Genomic DNA, 22,042 nt, shown 5'->3' with positions numbered 1-22,042 from the left:
AAATGTAATAAAAAATACAGCCTACTAAACTCAGTAGTCTATATAAGAAAAAATTCCCAAATGAAAGCCCTAACAACAGTCAAGCACTGACAAGTATTTATAATTCTGAGATCTCACTCAAAGTATGAAGTTCATGGAAAACTTTTTTGAGGTGTTTTAGTGGCGCTGAGAAATTCAATGGAAGAAAGACAAAGTTTGGAGTAATTGTATTGTTTAATTCATGTTTCATTAAATTCAGATTCATTTAGTTTGCTATTTTGCTAGCCATTATGTTCTTCTGAAAATACAGCATTAAGAGAGATCCATTTTGGTCTGCTGTGGGGTTTTTGTTTTGTTTGTTTTTTGCTTTTCTTTTTCCTTAGCATACATGTACGCGCACAAAATTCCTCGGCTGCTTTTTACTTCTCTAGTTTGCTTTCACTGCGTGTGTATAATTATGTGTTCATGTTGTCATGGCAATTGAAACGGGAGTTGTTGGAGTGGAAATCTCTTGCTGTAGCCTGGAATGTAGAAGTCCGGTTTAAGAATAGCATGTGACTGTATTGTTGGTTTAAGGTTGATGTGACCAGAGGTTACATATATTGATGTTTCTGAAAAATTTTTAATTGGTTAGCTAGTATTTAGAAGCTTTACAAGTTTTAAGATTACTGAGCATTATATCTTCATGCATTGGAATATCTAATTCAGGCTATTTACAAAGTAAGGTGTTTTTTCAGGACTTGATGCTGTAGTCCTAATGTAAGCAAGTTCATCCTCATTTCATAACCTCTGAGGCGTTTGCAATGAGGTTTCATGTTTGGTTGATGACACCCGAAGGTTAAGTCTTAGATCACTGTGTCTTGAAATGCTTGAAACCCTTGAGTTGCAAAAGACTAACTAGTGGAAGGAAGGAAAAGAGGAAGGATTAGGAAGAAAGGTCCAGGATTGTTATTTAGTCCTGGCAGGACAGGGGATCCTGCAAGAAGGGTAAAATGGGACAGGGTCATCGCTGGTTTTATTTTGCTTAGTGTTCCAGCTTCGTAAAGTTTGGGGACAAGTTCTTTGGAGACATAAGTCTTGACTTACGATAGGGTATGACAAAACTATATTTTCACCTACTTCTGTGTCTCCCCCTTTTTTTTTTTTTTTTTTGGTAACAGGAGGAAACAAGTCTGGAAGAAACCTTAAGAAGTCGTTTTAAAAACAGAATCTGTTATAACCAGAACATTCCTGACAGTCACTTTTCTAACCAGCTGCTAAAGCTGTGTAGGGATTGTGTGTTTTCCTTGCATGTCTGTCCTTAGCTCTGCAAAGTTTTCTTGATGTCTTACTCAGATCTCCATGGCTGGAATGTAAGTGCATATTTCTGTTCTATTCAACTGTTGGTTTTTTTGTTTTGTTTTGTTTTTTAAGTCTTTTTTTAGAATAAGCTCTGTTCTTTTTCAGTTTTTTCTTAGAGGTTGTTTTCTAGACTACCCCCAGCTACACCTTATTTTTAACTTACAGCCAGTGTCCACAACTAAGGGAACCGTTTGAGGCCTTATCAAAAACAAGTAAAGCAAAAAGTTAAATTCTGGTGACATAAAGAGCATACTTTACACTGTCTATAACACTTCTTGTATGACACCTGCTTTTATTTGCAATAGCTTTGTAGATTTGGATTTAGATTCTGATGCAGATCCTTCAGTGCAGAACTATTATGTAGCAACCTGTTTCTCACCCTACATTTCCGCAGCTGATTATTTCGAAGTGTAGTGCCTTATTATAGGTGTTGTACTTATCTTTGAATTGTAGTTAATCTTTTTCAGACCATTTCTACTAATATCTTTCAGGGTCCTAATGGTGTCCCTCAATGGGCCTGCAGCCCCTCTTAGCTTAGTGTTACCTGCAAATGTTATGGGACTAGTCTCTCTTCTGTCATCGAGTTTAATGATGAAAATAATGAATAGCACTGGATTTTGTGCCAAGAACTCCATTTGATAGCTTTTTCCTTTTAGACAGTGAATTGCTGATAGCTATAACAATATAGTTTTTTTTCTGTAGCTATTTACCCTGTAGTAAGGCTATTTAGACCATGTCTCCTGGTTAGACCATGAGAAAGTCTTGTGAGATGATACCAAAAGTCTTCCTAAAATCATGATACATGACATCAAGTATTTCCCTGTATCACAAGGCTTGTTACTTTGTCATGACTTTTTCTTGACGAATCCATGTTCATAGTTACTCATTTCCTTGTCTTTTAGGTGATTTATAAACAGTGACAGTAAAGAAAGTTTAAATGAGCCAGTCTATAATTTCTTTTTCCTCCTCCCACTTCCTCTCCTCCTTTTACAGCAGGCGTTATTTTTGCTCTTTTAAAGGCTTTTGCCCCCATATCCATCCATCATATGCTTTCAAAAATAATTCTAAAGGTAACAACTTTCAAGCAGTAACAGCTCTGACATTCATCCACTTCTGTAAGACTTTGGGCAAATGTAATATGGCTGGGCCAATATCAAACTATTTGACCTGCATATTTTTTTCTCTAATCTTTTCTTTCTCTGTTCTGTCCTGATATTGCCCCCTTTGTCTGTAGGTTTTAATTGTGGGAGCCAGCTGATTGCAATTGACCTTTCTAGTAACAACTGTCAATAAAGCAGTAAATGCTGCCGATTTCTTGGCATAATCTCTCAATAGCTGCTTTCTTTCCTTTAAGTCGCTGACCAGCCAGTAGTTTTCCTCCCCTTACCATGAGCTGTACTTACCGAATTTCTTCTTATCCTTTGTCTCTTGCTAATTGTACCTCAATTTATTTGTTCACTTCTCTGATTTTGCCTTTGCATACTCACGCTGTTCTTTTATACTTATATTTGACAGTTTGCGCTTTCTGATATTTACCTCTTATGTTTGAGGGTTTTTTGTTCTAAATAAGGAGCTGCCTTTTTTCATTAACTTCTTGTTTCCTTATATCCTGTGTGACCTTGCCTGTCAGTTCTGGGTTTATTAAAATATTCCATCTTAATGTGCATTGTTTTTCTATGCTATTGTCTTACATGCTTTCCTTTTTGTGGCTACATGTAAATTCTGCTCCTCTGATAACTTCGTCAAGTTGCGGTTTGGGTAATTTTATTTCTGTGTCTGTCTTTCTCTTTTAAAGACACTTTAATTTGAAATTAAGGACTACCTAGATTTAGTAGGATTTTTTTTGGTCTTTTAAATAGGAACCTAAAAACTCACTGTTAGAATGAAAGGTTTTTCAAGAAACATCTGGATCAGATGTTCCATGTATTCCCTATTTACAATGGTTTGAGAAACTTGGTCAGAACCATGGAAGCAGTACAATGGAGTCTAAGAAGAGAGGTGGAGCTAAGGCCACTTTAAAATGAATAAAGAGGTGGGCTGGGGTGGGTAGGGAGGAGGGAGCCTTTTTTGAAGTGTGGTCTCATACCACGCTTTACATGTGTACTCAGTGGCTTATACTGCCTTCCTATAGGTGGCCGGTGGATTTTGATATACAGCTTCAAAATCCTGAGTGCTCTAGAAATGGCTTCCCAAGAGGGCATGTTGCATTCTGTAGGGCAGCAACTAAGATCAACTGAATCCCTTAAATAGCTTTTATTGTCTAAATGGGAGGGAATTGCTGGCAGAACACTCTTCTCTGGTTGCCTTATGTTGTGAATTTATCTGCTTTACCTGAAGTTATTTAACAGACATTCATACTTTTGCTTTTTGATTTTATGTAGTTAGGAGTCACAAAACAAGCAGGCCTATGTTTTCCCTTGCTCTGATCTATAGCACTGCTTCCTCAAATGCTGTTAATGCTGCTTGGGTTTATCAAGGACAGTGATTTAACATGTTAATAGTACGTGACAGACTCTTTATGCCTATTAGCTCTCTCCCTGCATAGTACAATTACAGCTGAAATGAACCTTCTACAGCCTTAAAGGAAGGAAACTATAAAATGCATGGCTTTACTTATTTATATTTTTTAGAAAAAGGATTCTATTCAAATATATGTAAAATGAGGAATGACTTTACAGCATATGCAGATGCTTCTGCACCCCTTGGTCATAACCTGGGCTAATGATTAGGAATGTTACTTTCTTCACTGTAAAACATGTTTCTTAAATCTATAGGTGCTTTCCATTATTGATAGGAGAATGCTGATACAAATGTTCTTTTTAATGTTCTTCGGCTTTCTGTAAAATTTGATTGCATTTGTTTTCTTTATGTTTTTTCGTTCATTGGTAAGAATGCACATTGGATTTTAATGGAAAGCAAAGTCCAAACTGGAGACTGCAAGTAGGCATTTTGGAATGTTACATTCATGCAGGCCCCAGGGAAACATTTAAGCACCACAGTCCAGTTCTCTAAGATGGGCCTTATCGGAAACCGAGACGTTCCATTGCGCGCGTATGCCTGATCATGAACGTGATGCCACACCATCTTCTGTGCGTGTCCAAAGTACATTACGAGAGTTATTTTCAAAGATGATTCAGTAAATACATTCAAAAAGCAAATTGGAAAAGAAATTGTGATATGCATTTCAAAAAAAAAAAAGTTTAGCTTTTAAGTCCATTTATTTCACCAAGAACTAATGGGACAGGTAAGAGCAGTTAGCTGTTACGCTGTTAAAAGGGTTTGTGGTCTGTCAAATGTGGTAGATGACTGATTTGGTGGGGAAACGGACTTTGTTTCTTCTCCAGGTTTTTTCTGCTAAGATTATGAGTTGGAGGAAAATGTGACAGTGAGTTTGTGATGTGAAAGTTGAGAACAAACCAAACACATCTCGAACAAAAGCCAATGGCTTTTATGGCTTTTCTACAGTGGGAGTAATTCTGGAATTTGATTGGTTTGGCCCAATATGTGGGCATACATTATTTTATATTTGCGTTACCTTGGTGGACATTTCTTATTCAGAGTGCCTTCTCTGAATTATTTCTGTTAGCTTTGGCAATGACTGTTATCCTGGAATTAGTGTGTCCAAACAGATTAAGTGCTTACAAGAGCACAGAATGCAGAATTTAAGCTCAGAAAGAGCTTTGTTTGTTTACCTGGGAACTTTAATTTGGATTAACACGTGTTGTCATTGTAATAGTTATTCCACTTTCAAAGTTCTGCTGAAAACTGCTTTAAGAGATATCAGTTTTGGTTATTACTGGGGCTCACTATTTGACAATTATCAAATATTAATTGAGACAGCCTTTGTATCCACAAAGTTTTGCAGTCTAAAATTACCTCAAATATTTTTACTTCTGGATCCTTGTGCCAATTACTGGTGCTTTAACCCGGCTATAGGTATTCATCAGGATCTGAACTCATAATACAAAAATAGCCCTTTGACAAAAGGGTAACTGGTTGGGCGAGAAAAATACGTTATCAGCGAGGAGCAGTCCCGCGTGGGGAATGCAGCATTTCCTTTCACATAAATAGCACTGCTGGCTGAGCAACGGAATTGGGTTTGTGATTGGGTTGGGCTCCTGCTTCCGAGAGCAACGTTAGTAGTAGTATTATGGTCAAATGTCACGATGCCCTTTCTAGGCAGGTCTGCAGGAGCAGAAGGTGGGACACAAAGGCACAGACCTTTACCCTTAGAGTTTGCCAGAAAACAGAATATCAGTCTTTTGTAAAAGAGGAGTCACCAGTCCCATTTTAGAGATGGGGAAAGTGAGATGAACAGACGGTGTGACTGTAGGTAAATCCCTTGGTCTGTTGCAAAGCAGGGAACAGAGTCCAGGTTTCCTGATTTCCTGACTGGTTGCTTACCACAAAATGAGCGTTCTTGCTGAGCTCTTGTCTAACACTATAATGTACAACATCCAAGTTTCCTTTCTCTTTTAAAATCAATTAAATTATGGCTCTCTTACATAAGCCATCATTAGTGGAATTTTTGAAGTACACATACCATTACCATTAGTTATGGGAAGGACTGGGACTGTATTTCTTGGTCTCTTAAGATGCCCTTCACTGCTGTGAAGCTCCAAGCTAGGACTTTCTGTATGAGTGTTTTTTTCCTGTGCAGACAAACAAGCAAACCAGAAAAAAACCCTGTCATTGCTTTTGATTGATTCTCCAGAGTACATGACCAGCTTACTAAATGCATGTGTCCTACCTGGTCTGTGTTATGTGGGTCCAGCATAGCTGTTGTCTCAGCAGCAGGCAGAGCTTGCACAGGTATTTCTTCTGAAGTGCAGGGTTGCACCTATGTGGTCTCTTTTGGTATGTTGCCTCTCTTCTGACTTTTCTTTTTGGGTACTCAAGGTAAATTGATGCTGTGGTAAAATATATTTTCTGGTTTGGTCTATATGCTCTTAATGTTCAGTTTGCCTTTCTTACTGCTACTGAATGCAGAGCTGATACTTTCAGACAGCCATTTACAATGATTACAAGAGCTCGCTCTTCTGTAACCATTCAGTAGAGCGCCTTGTAGAGGATGTGAAGTTGGGATTAATTGCTAATCACTTAGTAATCATCTTTGCATCTCTAGGATAATGCAAAGATACCATTACCACTAAGGCTTCTACTCACTTCCAAGGGTGGTTTGTATTTGAGCTACTTGGAGGTATGTGCTCTGGCAGTGATTCTTAGTTTTTGCCTTGGCAGCCAAAGCTTAACACATAGCACTGTCTTTATTTTGTCTTTATTTGCAGAAAAGGTGTTTACAATGGTTCACTTAATGTTTCTAAGTACCAATGAACGTACGTTTGTTTTCAGTGGGACTGAAGCTGTAATCCAGCAACGCGCTGGTTTCCGCAGCAAAACTGTGGTTCAGAAGCTCCTGCCCCTACACCAGAGTCTGTAGTCTCCATGTGTACTGTCCAGCTGTTTCTGGGTCTTACCTCACTGAAAAGTGCTCAGCTTTAGTCTGGATTATTTCAGTGTCTGTACACAGACTTTATTCTGTAGAAAGGTGGGTGCTGTGATCTGTTGTGAAGGGGCACAAATCAATGGCTAGCTTCAGTTTTGAAACTGCAGTATCACAGCCCTGTTGAGACTGAAAGGAGAAAACTCAAAATATCTCAGAAAGTTTGGCACATACTGACTTCTCTGTGGTTGTGTAAGTGGGACTTGAAAGCAAATTCCAGACTACTAGACTCTCCCTTGGTACAATGAAAGTGCGGTGCCGGCTACCACTTGCACCTGGGCAACCAACCGTGGGTAAGAGGAAATGGCACGTTCTGTGACTATTAGCTGCTTTCACTGGTGTTTTGGCCTTCAAATACAAATATTTGCATGCTCCTACAGTCTTGCCTTAGTTATGCAAATGTCATGGGAGGGATATGAACACTTCAAGACCTTATGGGAAACAACAGGATGAAGAGGTATTGGGAACCTTGGTGGCTCTTTGTATAAGAGAGTTCTGGATAATTCAGACTCTCTGTTTGGCAAACTGGAAAAATCTTCGTCCTGATAGAAAGCAGTGAATCAGCTAATACATATTTGATTTCAGGAGAGTGAAGTTCTCAGCCTTTGTATCTTTACTTGATCAGCAAAGTAGTTCTTGTAAAGTGAATGCTAATGCTGTGGAAGGTTCTCTGTCTCCTGGGAAGCAACAGAAGAAATGCAGATAATATACTTGCAAAAGTACCTACATACATTATGGGTGGCATTTTACATGCTGTTTTGCACACTGTATAAAACTACATGCCATTTTAGTGAAAGAAATATGCCAGGACTTTCAAGCTCTGAGGGATATTCTTGTTGTATAACTCAGTCGCCCGACTTCTACTAAATTAGTAAGGTTTTGTATAAAAACATAGCGACCCATGGGATGGTAGCTGTTTCTGCAGTTTGATTATAAATGTAATGCCTGTGTGACACCTTTCTGCCAGCGATGTTATGTATGACCTTTCCTGTGTGTGGCTGCAGCTCTCGCAAGTTCTATATTAAACACAATCCTGGGTTACTCGTGAGTGAAATTACTGCAACAGAGTTGGAGGAAAAAGTACACAGGAAGGTTTAAAGCAGAACATGGCGAAGCAAATGCTGCAATTATCTGCAGCTGAAAACAAGTAGCTTTTAATATGTCCATTCACCTAAGAAGGGAGAGAATTATAGACCAAATGCTCTTTCTTTCCCCTTTTCTATCATTTCTCCTCTTCTTTTTTTCCTTTATACAGTTTATCACCCATAATTTCAGGATGTGTTTTGTTTCTTTAAGCTGTTTTATCTATAGGCTTATGAGGTCAGTCATGTGTGAATTCTTTTGTTAGTCACCTCACCTTTTGCCTTGATGATAGAAAATTGATCAGGCCTAAAGTACAAGTTCAATAGACAACCCCCTTGGTCCTTTGTCTAGGAGAATAGCTACCATTGAAGGCCATGAGCAGGTTGCTATTAATATGACAGCCTGCTCTATCTCCCACTGTAATTTATAATGAAATACCTAATCTCCATTATTTTGATCCAAGCAGGCGATCCCATGAAAAAGTCTTTTCATCCAGTTCCCAATGGCAGTTACATGAGAAATGGCAAACCAATAATTTTTGTCAAGTTTTTTAAGCCAACAGAAATGCTTTTCCACTGCTACAGTTTCAAAAGGCACAGATAAAGCTCATTCACTGAGATGAATGAAAAAGCCATCTGGGGTTTTTCTTTTTGACTTCCTTTCCTTTTCTCCATCCTTGTAATCAAATTTGAGCAAAATCAAATGGGGCTTTCTATGAAAGTACCTTTTGTTGATCTGAACGAGCTGGTAATTTACAAAATACCCTTCCTTTGTGAGGAAGGCTAAAGAAAAAAAGAATCAGTAGCTTTTAAAGCTGGGCCTTGGTGGGACTCTAAATGCAGTGAAAGCAGTCTGTGTTGAGAGATTGAAATGCATTTCAAAGCCAGGCCTGAGTCAGGGTACAGGGAAGAAAAAACCTATGTGCATTTTATAAGAAGAAAAACCTGAATGGGAAGGGGAAGAGAGAGGGAGAAAGAAAGAGAGAGGAAAAAATCTGGATAATACATTAATCATTATTTTGGAAATTGTCTTCCTTGCTGACACATACTGCGTAACTAGTGATTGAGAACTTGGATTTTTGTTCTATTGTAGGCATCTCAACATTTGTCTGTACTGCTTTAAAGTTTGAGAGGCAAGGATCCTTGAACACTGCTGGACTGTGTTTTAAATGTGTATATATATTTTTTCAACTTTGGGTTTTTGGTTTTTTGGTTTTTTTGTTTTTTAGCTTGCCTGTGAAGTATTATGGGGAAAAATACTTGCAGGAAAGCTGAGTTTATTCTTTTTGGCATGCTAATGTTTGTTATTTTATTGTATTTCTGCTTACCAGATTTCCTAGTGGTAATTATTTCCCATTGACTCAGACCAAAGGACATGCGAACACCTAACAAACAGTAAGTTTATGCCTTGTTGTTGTTATTTGTATTTCATGATTAGCCTGGAAAAGCTGAAAACGTTTGGTTAATTGCAAATTATGTATTGTTAGCATTAATGTTGTACAGCTATGTGAATCTATTAATGTGAGATATTGACAATATGGTTTAACTCTTATGTTTCTTGCCATAACTGTTTAGTCAGGTACCGATATGTACATTGCTCTCTGTTGAAGATAATACAGCCTGTGAAATAAATGTACAGTAATTTACATATCACATTCACTGATGTGAGCAAACAGCCCATATTTTAATGCTTTTTGTATTTACAGGCTTGCTTATAATGTAAAATGCTTCTAATTTCTCCACTTATGTTTTGATACATTTTAAAAACAGCTTTCTGGTTGTACGATGTAAAAAAATAACTGGCAATTTTACAAATATGTAGACACTCATAGTAGAAATTCTATTTTTTTAGAAAGCTTCTCATACATGTTATTTTTAAGTGTCGTTTATGTTGTATCCTGTTAGGAAGAGTGGAGAAATAGAACTGTCCTTGGCCAAGATCTTGTTGTTGTTGTTGTTAGTAAAATGCTAGTAAAAGTGTATTGCCTTTTAAATTATACTTTGGGTAGAGAAACCACAGAAATAATTCAGAACTGTGTCCTTTCAGTCATAAGCTGTTCTTTGTTTTGGATGAAATGATAGGAGACACAATTTGTTTTATATTCCTACTTCATACATGTGTGCAATATTGTGTTATCAGCTTAGAAAGCATGCTGTAGGAAAACATAAGCTCAAATAAGTCTTTTTTTTTCTAACATCAAACTACAAAGTCAACTACAAAGTTTGAGTGTAGCTTCCATAAGGATATCCCAAATTATTTAACAAATAGCTTCCAAAATATTTTCTGTGATGCAAACTGACATCTGATTGGATTGGAGAATATCAAGAAGTCACTTTCGTATCTGAGTTTATTTTATACTCCTAGTTCTTACTATCCTATTCACTTTCAATTTCCTACAAGATTTGTTGTCTCACATGGTTTTGAGCCATTTGCTGCCTCCTAATGACTGACTTATAAAACAGCAAACATGGAAAATTTCCAAAAAAAAAAACCTTTCCTGGAACTCTCACTGCTGCATATTTTGTGATCATCTACCATTTTTCATATATGCAGAACTGATGAAAAGATGTGTGAAATTAATGGCTTTACTTTTTGATATGTTGGCAGATCATCAGGCTTTCTTTACGGACAAATACAGTATACAGTGCATTAATGGGAAACTTTCTTGGTGCTGCGTATATAACCTAACATACAGCTAGTCAACTTTGGATTGTATCACTGAAGAACCTTTGCTTTCACAGGCTTGCATGCTAGGATTGTGTGATGCTTATTTTGGCTAAATCATTGTCTCCTGCTTTTTTAATAATAATTGATTTGGGGTTTTTTTTGGTTTTATATCTTCCTGTGTGCCACTTCAAACTCTAAGATACAGTCTGCCTTAAAGAATCTGTCAAACTTGACAGGTGTTAATTGATTATTTAACATAGGACACAATAACAAAGCAAGATAGTGTCTGCTATGGTTTTATCCTGGTATCAAAGCTTTTCTTCTTACTGCGCACTGTTCCTCACATGATGCAGCACCAGTTTACTTAACTTTGGGACCTGCCACAACATAAATAAATATTAAGAATTATATGGGATGTAGAGATTGAAGTATGTTTTCTGCATGTGATCTTTCCCATTATATGAATTCCTCTACAGACTTTAAGGGTGTGTAAGTAGGACAAATGTCTGGAATTAGGATTAGTTTTTGATGGAGTGCTGATTTTGTCCCCTCTTGTTTATGTATTTTTATGGATATGTTCTAAACTTTTCCTTGATCTGAGTTGCATAGTGTGGTAATAGTGTTTCTAATGTTTCTAAACCATTGTAAGATTCTTATACACAGGATGAGTCTTACAGGACCTCCAACGGTAACTGATTCTGAGTTCAAGCACATAAGCATTAGAGTATAATGAATTTGTTTCTTACTGCATTTTTTAATAAGTGTCCTGTATCACCTGCTGAGAAGGTTTTGTTGCAGGAGAAGCTCATAGCAACAAATTACTAATTTTTTAGGAGAATGTGTATAATTATGTGCTTAATTTGTATGCATAATTATCATATTCTTCTCATTTGTATCTTGAGAGGGGTTTACAATAATCAATAATTAATGGGGGCCTGGAGTTGTATGAAATAAGTTAAAAAGCACTTCCCCTGTTTGAGAACATAATCTAGTAAAGTATAACGTGAACAAGGAAATGCACACTGACAGGTTAGCATCACCATGGATGAGCTGATATATCTGTTGAAGTGACTGCTTATAACTAGATAATTCTAGTGCCCTGGGTTAGGGTGTTGAATCCGATGGTTAAGGTGTTTAATCAGGCTGAGTTCGATTGGGATGGGAAAAGATATTCAATAGACATTCAGTGGCATTTATTTTTTAAATGTCAAACAGCAAGAGATGGGACAACGGACAGTAACTGCTGAGCCTCACGTGCCCTCTAGGGTTCTGCACTGCCTGCGAGGAATGTTGCTTTTACTTCCAGGTAACTTTCAGTCCCTGAATACCTTTAAAAGCTTTCTCCAGCTTAGAGAATATAGATAGGGGATTTATGGTGTAGCTCAGTTCTCCTAACGTTCGTAGGAAAATTCAGCTACTCCCAAGCAGAGCTCGGCAGTCTCCCAACTGGAAGGTGTTTCTTAAAGGAAGACAGAATGAGAAAAAGGCTACAGAAAGATATGGGAATTGGAGTGGGTATAGAGTGTTAAAGAAGGAAGGTTAAGAGAAATATGAGATAAAGGCATTAACACTTAGATATCCTGGGGTCCAGGCCGTTTTTTTTTTTGTTTTTTTTTTGAAAGTCCTAGCTACCATTTAAATTCACTGTCCCAAGGCTGATTGTTATATTCAGTTGGAAGTGATGTCTGGGTTTACGTTACCTTAACAATAACAAATTAAGTAGTTTTTTTTTTTCTTACCATGTTGTTATCATTCAGTGTGATCTTCTCAAAAGACATGTCAGCTAACTTTATCAGTTCACAGAAACACTAGTAGAGTAAGACTTCTCACTCGAGTGTGGATAAGCAAAAGAGGATACGTCCGTAGTAGTGCTGGACAAATCCTCTTTGAATTTTTCTTGGGGCTGATACTTGGTGATGTCAGGCTGGGGTTTTGTGTGCATTGGAGATGTTGCAACATTGTTGATTTTAACTTGAAAAGTGAAGTAACCTGCATGGTGTTCTCTTTTGTTCCATAAAATCTGTCTCCAAATGCTTCAAGATGCTTCCAAAATTTTTCAAATGTTAGAGCTGGCTTTTAATGAGCATGGTGTTTGTCAGTTAGTGATGGGATGGTAATATCAATGCATTAAAATATTGGTATAGGGTATAATTGTGGTCATTGAGGACTGCTGTACTAATGGGGTTCCTAATACACCATCCATTGTGAGTTTGGTATAAACAGCCCTATAATGCAGGTAGAATTTGCTGATCAGCATGAACTGTGTGGTAGAGTAGTTTTTTTGTTGGTGGTGGTTTTTTAACATTCATTTTGGATTCATAAAAGACCTCCAACAAGTCTGAGACTTGTGATTTTGAGCCCCTCCTTGAACTTTCCATTTAGTCATGAGGAAAGGGTAGGCGATTTTTTTGACTGTGGATAGCAAACATGTGGCATGATGTAACACGTGATACAGGAAGAGGTGTTCTTGTAGGTTCTTTCTGGGTTTACGTATAAAAAGTCTTAAGATGAGTAATCCATTGGAGTCCATCCAGTAACTAAAAATGATGAAAACACCATAGCCTGAGCCCTGAACAAACACCTCTAAAAATTCTTGAGACAGCTTATGCTCTTTGTAATCTTTAAAAACATCTCTTTTGCAAATTTCTTGTAGGATACGTTGCTAGCCAGTGGAATGGTAATGTCTAGATAATACTACTTTAAAATACTTTCTGCCAGTTTTATCCTTTGTTTCAAGTGGAACATAACCTCTGAAGGGTAGATTGCTGGAAATCATTGTAGAGCCTAAGTGGTCATCATGTGGCCATCACCTGTAATATCAATGTCTCACAAATTTAATATTTGTCCTGCACAAAAAGTAGGGACATAATGCTATGCCTGCAGTTTTGTGGGATAAGGAAGAAATCTTCGTCTATTCATCATTTATTATTTATCTGTTATTTGAAAGTCAAAATTTGTGGCACAACTGGGAATACAAGGTATAGCCTTTTTATTTTCCTGGTTCACGATGTAAATCTGAGAGGCACACAGAGGTATATCTGTTACTTCAACTTTTTCAGAGACTGTGTTAGTAATAGCATCTTAACAGCAACATGAAACAAGCTGCTTCTATCTTCCCTTGGCAAATTATCCTTATGCTTAGAAAGCTGACAGATACGGGCAAAACTGCAGGAGAAAGAGGGACCCCAGTATCCTTTCTATGAAAACACTTGATCAGTAATAGGACTCAAAGGTAACAGGACTGCTGCTAGGCTTATTGTTTCCATACAGCTGGACTGCTTTCAATCTGAGGGGCCTCCACCATAATCTGTTTTAACTGATTTCGGAAGTGGAAGTTGTGCATTCATTGATGTGACATTAATACTGAGGGATGCCTGTGTCATGCCGCTGGTAGATCTTGGAGTGGTATTGCTGATCCTAACCAGAGGACATGCCTTCCATTTTACTTGCATGATTATATTTAAAATAGTTCAGTCTCTGGTACTGAGTCGAAGACAGATTCATTTATGGTGGGAGTGAGTTGTATGATATGAGATATCATACAACCCAAGTGCTGTTGCTTTATCAGGTATCACTCTCGCTGTCATGGAGGTGTCTGTGGTAGATGACAATATCTGTTTAGGGTCAAAACCTCCTGGGTTTTACATGATGTAAATGTCTTGTAGCCATAGCTTTTTAGCAGTATGCAACAGAAACCCGTAGCTTAGACAGGCAGCAGGTAACGTCCGTCAGTGCCAGCAGCTTGCTGGACTCCAGTGGCCTATTAGACTAGCAAACTGCGTGACCATGCGTGAGAGTTGAAGCCCTCCGTTTAAGATATGGCACTTGGGGGCTAAATCTCTCCATTAATGTTTGGATAGCTGTTGCTGAATTCTACTGACAAGGGAATTCAGTTAGTTTTGCTTAATTATAAGGGGAGGTTTTGAAGACTAGAAAGGACTGTGGAGAATGCCTCTGGAAATAGCTAAGCTGTGGCTGGAATCTTAACTGTCACTACTGTTTTGGTTTACAAGTCCTAGGAGATCAGGGGAGTCTGGACTAAACTAGAGGTGGAAATGTTACGGAAACCTGGGCTATCTAACAAAAGCAAGCAAACAAAAACCACCCCCTCACCTCCAAAAACCAACACCCCACCCTCTGCCCCTTCCCCACAAAAACCCCAAACCCCCCCACCAAAAAAAAACAAAGAAAAACCCCCAAACAAACCTCCTATAATGCTACCTGTGTTTTTGACAAAGCTATAGCTTTCTAGACTAAAAGAGTGGCATGGACCTTGACAGAACTTTCCTGGACCTGCTAGGCATGCCTGTCTCATGTGAGCAGGGGAATTTCATGAACGAGGGAGAGGGAAGGGGCAAAAAACCCAATGCAAAGAGGTTTTAAACAAGTCTCTTGAGCCTAACAAAATATATTCAAACAAAACCTTAAACTGACTGATTTGCCAGTATCTAGGGTGGTCAGTGCTCTTTTCCTCTCTCCCTAAGGTATGGTACACTCTTCTCTTTTCTTTCCTCTAAACCCTAACATCCAAGCTGACTCGCCCAATCTGCAAACATTGTGTTATCTGGTAGCACTAAAACATGTCAAAGTGCAGACAGAATTGACTATGTATAAACTCTGTTTTTTGGAGCCTCAGACAAAGTACATCTGTTAAAGCAAAGGACAAGCAACAACTCTATTGGTGGTATAAAGTCCTTTTGCTGTGTCTGTGACAGACAAGCCATCACAGAAAAAACTAGCTTTGAAATTGTATGATGCCATGCATATTCCATTTACAACTTTACATTACTGCACTTCAGATTCCTGTTTGCAATAAACCGTACATCAGTACTAGTGGGTGGAATTTAACTGAAATCATCAAAGGGATATTTCAAGTACATATTATTTGGAAGAATGTTCTGATGTACTAAGTATACATCTCTTTTTTGTCATTTTCTTGTATCATTTCCTACTGTTGTCTTCTCTTCTACTGTGCAGGTCCAGGAATTTTCTAGGGCACTGATCGATCTTTTTGCCATGTGTTTATATATGCAGTAAGGTCCTGATTCTTGACTGAAGAGTCTAGGTATTACTGGGCCTTCTCATCTGTGAAAGTAGAGGAATGTTTTGTGTTAACCTCATACATGTATAAAACTTGTACCAGGAAAAACAAGTCTAAACAGCAACACTAACTTCAAGGGTCATATTTAGTATTGATGCTATGCTTTTTCAGTTTAGAAGTTTAAAGAAGGATAACTTTGTAGGTAATAGGAAGATCAGGCTTATGGTTCTGACGTAAGTTTTCTGGGTGAAGTTAAGTGCAAATACATTAATTATAACATGGTACTATCTTCCTAACCTAGATACCTTGCAGATTGAGCTTAATCAAGTACTGTTAGAAAAATATTTTTGAATCTAGTGTGAGGTGGTACAACTATGCAAGATACTCATGAAATACTTGGCTGCTGCTAGGATGCTTGCTGTGTGAAGTAAGACCGTCACTGCCCATTGTGTGTGTAACAAGAGTCTAATTAGGAATTCTAATCATTATTAAAAAAATTGTCTAAGAATATTAGACTAAGTTCCATCATGATTCCATGATTGATGGACATGATAGTGTAGGATGGCATCTCCCTGAGTTGGAAACATGTCAGTAGTTGAATTTCATTGACTCACCCATGCAGAAAATATAAATATTCTTGTGCAAAAATACTCTTTTTATAGTTTAAGGGTGCAAATTTTCCCAACTTATTCTGAGAGCTCTGTATGATCCATCAGTTGTGCTCTAATGCCTCTTATTTCCTCTGTTTGGCCATCTCTCTGAGGCTTCTCATGAAGTGTCACAGTACAGACCTTTTGGTGTCAGGTCCAGCAGGTGAGTGTGAGCTTTCTTGTGAGTGCTGGTAACAAGTCCGGGGTATCAAATGGATGGGTATCAAATGTGAACTGAAGGGAGTTTTGGGAACTGTTGTAGGTTGGGTATGCAGATTACTAACTACACAGTGTATGGAAAACTCTGCAGTATTTGAGAGCGGTTTGGGAGATGAGGGAAACCGAACCAATTGACAGAAATAATCTGTCCTCAGTGAACGTTTGTTCTCCATGAAATGTGCGTGGCAAAGGGCTGAGATGTCACTTCAGTTTTATATGCTTTTTGTCAAATTTTTAAGCTAAAATTCATCGATAAATTGCTCTTCTTTTGAGTGTTTTTTTCATCCATATATGTATATACCCTGTTTATAGGCAGGGGAAAATAGCCTGCAAAGGCAAGAGAAACGTATGAGGGGATTGCTAGCATGGAAAAGCGAGTGAAGGAAATTGTCAAGTCAATGTAAACTCTGAATTGATTTGCAGCAGAGAGTGAAGTTAAAATGTATTTGATTTAAAACAGAATAAGCAACATCCTTCATGCTTGGTTTCAGGAACTTGCCTTTGTAAACTTAGCCTATTACAGATAAATGAAAAAGAAATTATGAAATGAAAAGTAGCTGTAATACACAGATTGAATGTTTGGGTGGGAGTGAAAGTAGGAGTTACTGGGTTGGAACAGATTCCTTAAGATCTGTCACATCATACCATTAAAATAAAGAACTAGACATGGTAATTTTAAAGGGGTATTGTGTAAAAGTTGGGAGATATTAATGCAGTAAAATGCATTGATGGGTTCCAAACTTAAGGTTTATTATGCATATTATACATACATAATTATTGTAGATACCAAAATATTTACTTTGTGTCCTGGATAGCTTGTGAAGGGAGTGATTACAATATATTAGAAAACTTTTATTCCATCAGCTCTGTGTGTGTGTGCGTAATTTTATTGGATGATTCTGGTAATGGATTGATTTCTGATCAAGTTTGTAATATACTCAAAGCTTCAGGTAGGTCCTAAATTCTTGCATTTTTATGTGCTCATATTCTTAGCAGCTGCAGCCCTCACTAGAGGAAGTCCAGCTCTGGTTAGAGCAGAGAACGCAGAATGGAGAGGTTGCTTCAAGTTTTTTTTCTGCCATGAGCATCTTAATGGCCATAGACAACTTGCTTAGATTGTCTGTTCTTCACTGATATCTATTCAAGTAATCGTAGTATTTTGAGGATAAACAAATACATTAAGAATAACATGCTTAAACACTAAATGTAAGAGGGCCATGTAAATTACCAGGATACTGTTATTCTTGCTACAGCAGGGTGTATAACTATATAGTTTTTTTCCCTAGCTATGCATTTTATTCTAGATTTTTCAGTTACTATCTAGTTCGCCACACTTGTATTTGAGCACCTCACTATACTTATAGTGCCCTACCTTCCCATTTTATAGGTAGGGGACCTTGAACAGAGAAAGCAGGTTTTGCTCAAGGTATTGCAGAAATGCTGAGGAGAGCACAGAGTTGAACTTGGGTCTCCTAGCCTTAAATCCCAGTCCAGCCCTCCTCTTCCATCCAGGGACGGCCCATCTCAGTCACTGTGAGGTACTGGCAGGCCTTTGGTTACCTGTGGAGTTCCCTGCCCCAGCTCCTTCCTTTCCATGGCCAAAATTCCAATGTGCTCCTTTCCGGTGATGGCTGACACGTGCTGTCATGCAAAGGGATTTTTTATTTTCTTACTCTTGCAGGAACCTCTTGAAAAAGAGTAAAATACAGAAGTGCTATAGGTTGTGGGTGATAAGCCCCATTTTGTGTATATTGCAAAGGAGTCAGGAACTGGGAAGAAAACATGAAGTTTGGATTTTCTACAGTGCAAAATTGGATCCAATATATCAATAAGATGCATGATATGCATCTACAAGAATAAATGACCCTGCTTGAGCAGGGCGTTAGATTAGATGATCTCCAGAGGTCCCTTCCAACCTCCACCATTCTGTGAAATGAATTTTACTGGAGTTATCTAACACTTGTTCTTCCATTCCTTTAATGTTTGACAAATTGCATCAAGAAACAAAAACATTAAAAAATCCTTTTTTAAAAAAGCTGGCCTTTCTTTAAGTAATTTGAAGGTTATGAGGCATATTTAACAAAAGCCTGGGAATTTCGAAGTGTAGACTGCCATTGTCTTGCCTTAACCCACCGGTGTGAGTAAAGGATATGGTGTCAGCCTTAACTTTGAATTTTCCTGGCTTCTGTCACTCTTGTCACAACCTTAGCATTAGTAATATACATTTTATTGTCTAGGAACAATGGCTAAAAAATTTATTTTGACTAGTAAAATGAAGAAGATGACACTTAAGTCAGAGGTTCACTGTGCAGTACTAATGTGTGTCATTTTTAAAACAAGTGTAATTTTGAGTACTTGTTAACTACTATCTATAGATACAGAAATATCACCTCCTGCCAAATGACAGGAAACTCTATTTTAAGTTTTATAAATAGACTACAGGATGAGAGAAAGGGGGGAAAACTTTTAGCTAAGCATTATACTTTAGTATGGAGCAGGAACTAAATAGAGCGGTTATGTCATCCCAGCAAGGTTGCTTTGTGGCAAAAATACAAAAAATAAAGCAGCAGAGATGTACATCACTGCTACCCAGTCATTAGAAGAGGAACTGAGGATGGGTATAGGAGGCTCACAGGCAGCTGATGGTAGGTGATCACAGCTTGAAGGATGACACTTGTACCTGAGCAATCTCATTTTGACCTCTTGGACCTGTTTTGCTAACTCTCTCGTTCCCCTCATTAATCTCATTTTAACTGAGGTTGAGGCAAGCAGTGGGAAGCCTGAGACCTCAGGCCTGCAAGAGGAACGCACACTTTAGCAGGCTGCCTTCCTCAGCTGCACTTTTGTCTGCTGCTCCTGGAGTATAGCAGCCATTCAGGCCTGTTGGGAAGCCTTGTATTCCTTCCCCTAAGGAGAAAGTGGTTGACTCCGTTTGCAAAGACAGGAAGGAGAGAGCAGAAGAAACCTCGCAGTTTGGGTTGCTGCTACCCTCTTCAGCTCTGAGCTACTCTCTGCCCTTTCTGTCTTCTCTCCCTTCCTTTGTTCTGCACAGTATCAAGAGAGGGAAGAAGCCTGAGGGCTGAAACTGCAGCTTCCTTGCAGCTGCAGGAGTCACCGCTATGACAAAAGGGAGAAAAACCTAGTTCTGGGCACTGGGCAAAGGTAACTGGGGAAGGCAGAACTCAGGGACTGTTTCTGAGCAGGAAGATGGGCATATGTTAATGGCAAAGCCAGAAGATGGGATTTGCAATGCTCTTTAAATCTCCAAACCCCATGTAGCCCCTGAGTGTGGGGCTCAGTTAGATCAGGATAGCTGGGCGGTGTTAATTATGCATTTCTCTTATAGAAGCACTACTCAGCAGGAGTGAGAATAAGCCATTATAACCTGGATTTTTGTTTTAACAGACTCTTTCAGCTTTGTGGGCCAGCTGAACTGCAATATAGAACTGAATCATGTCCTGGAAACTGGTTCTGTCCTGTCCTTTTCCTGTTAGTATTCAGGTGAACTTGCGAAATAATGACTGTGTGTAAGAATTGTTTTCTAGTTGTTGAATTCATATAAGTCTAAATCTTAATTTGATATACAGTCAGTGTGTCAGCCATTGCGTGAGGTTCTGGACTTGGTCTGTCCTCTCCCAAGTACATGCTCTCCTGTAACTGTGGAATTGTGACCCCCTTCTCTGAATCACATATGTTTGTAAAACGGGGCCACATAAGTCAGTGCGATGGGGGTGTACTGCCAGCTAGCATATTACAAGATGATTGTATGCAAGATTAGAGTGTATACTTCTTCAGATCAAGGAAGACGTAAAACATCACTCTTGTGTTCAAAAACAACACCAACCTAACACCTCCCCCACCCATACACCCTGGCAAGTTGCTCTAATGGGTGAGATACTGTATAAAAAGGACTGTTATCGCCTCTAGTACCTCCTTGAGCACCATCCTGTGCTTTTCCTTTAAATGAAAGGGGAAGAGGTTTTTTGAGTTCCATCCCAAAATACAATGACCATTCTCTAGGTATGTTGGTTATTCTCCAGACATGCTATTGGATGGGACCAACTGGAGATTCAACCAGAAAATTACTTAGGCAGGTTCCTTACTGGGCCTAGTGTAGAATAAGAGATGAATTCCTGTGCTGATTTTGTGTGGGGGGGGGGGGAATAAGAGGTGATTTGCAAAGTTTGTGCAAGAATGCTGGCCGTTTGCAGCTCTTCTGCAGACTTTAGTTGCCTGACAGTTAAATGGCATGCATGCCCTCTTTGGGATTTCTGGCTTTTATGGATCTACACTGTAGCACTATTTTTTCATCCTTAACTCTCATTTTCTTAAATATCTAATTATCTTAGAAGGTCTGGTCTTAAGAGCCTGATTTTGCAAGCATTATGACATATCATGGTCTGTATTGATACTGAAGTTAGTGGATTCGTACTTCATGTATGGAGCAGAATAAGATAATGTACAATGTGAATAATCTGTCTTGTAGGTGACATCAAGAATCACCATGGTTACTTTTTTTGGCTGTAATATGGCAGGTTCTAAATTTGTAGTGTAAAACAATTTTCTGTGTGAAATAATGGCAGGAACCTTTTGGATGTTTACTGCTTTGCAGCAGAGACGTATCCATTGGTATCAGGGAGCAGTAGCTGGTACAACGTGCTGGAAGGGCTGCTGGTCACCCAGGGCATGCTGCTTGAACAGCTCATCCCTGTTTATAAAATGAGGACTGTATCTTGTTCATGTAAAACAGTTACCGTCTGCAGCAATGTTACCCTCTCTTTATGGGAACATACATTTCCTACTGCAGTGGGAGCCTGCTATCTGGGTGTTAATTTTTTTTATAACTGCAAGTAGGAGTTGCTATTTAGTACCCTAGAGGAGAGAATATTTCAGGATTTAAGTGGTGAAGATTTTTGCATTTTGGTTGCATCTTGGAGCTAGTCTTCCTGGTGTCAGTGATTTAGCGATTCAGTGCTCTTTAATGGTTGCTAAATGCAGGAGGGGAAAGTATTGCCTGCGTAATCCAACTTCACAAACGTATGTTAAAGTTTTAGGTACAAACAATTAACAATAAAATGTAATTTTTTTTTCCAAATGTCATAAGTATTCTTGTTCATCAAATATATGCTCCTCTTTCTTGGGTGGGTCCCAATGGCAAGGAGAGTTAAGCAAACAACCATGTGGGCATGGACTTTTTTTTCTTCAGTTGTTGATATGCGGACTGAATTGCCCAACACTTAAACTACTAGTAGACCAAGTTCTGCAGAAATATTTTAGCGTCTAATTTTTCTGTAGGTACCAAAGCACTTATGGAAAGTCAGGCACCAAATGAGGGGTTAGGAGCTGACCTGCCATGGTGTATCTGTAAGGTATGCCTGCTGCAAGCATTTCAGGTAGCATGGGTGACAAATGTTGCCTTTTTACTGGCAATTTAGATTAGTTTGATATGTGGGTGTTTTTGAAAATGTGTGGGATTGTAGGTGACCTTGCTTTTCTTGCCTATAATCCTAAGGGCTACAGAGATTCCACAGAAGTGGCGTGCTTTGGGACTTACGCTTC

General features: G+C 38.6%; 1 long non-coding RNA gene across 1 annotated transcript in view; it reads left to right on the top strand.

Annotated features, from left to right (window-relative positions):
* LOC112964138 overlaps positions 1-22,042 on the top strand; it is a 199,441-nt gene that overhangs the window by 32,658 nt on the left and 144,741 nt on the right. The window contains exon 3 of the long non-coding RNA XR_003252869.1: positions 9,237-9,300. This is a non-coding gene — a long non-coding RNA (uncharacterized LOC112964138). The remainder of the gene's footprint in view (positions 1-9,236; positions 9,301-22,042) is intronic.

This window comes from Apteryx rowi, unplaced genomic scaffold (assembly GCF_003343035.1).
Source record: "Apteryx rowi isolate R43461 unplaced genomic scaffold, aptRow1 scaffold_10, whole genome shotgun sequence".
Classification (NCBI taxonomy): Eukaryota; Metazoa; Chordata; class Aves; order Apterygiformes; family Apterygidae; genus Apteryx; species Apteryx rowi.
The sequence above is the reverse complement of the archived record's forward strand: the minus strand, read 5'-3'. Positions and strand labels throughout refer to the sequence as shown.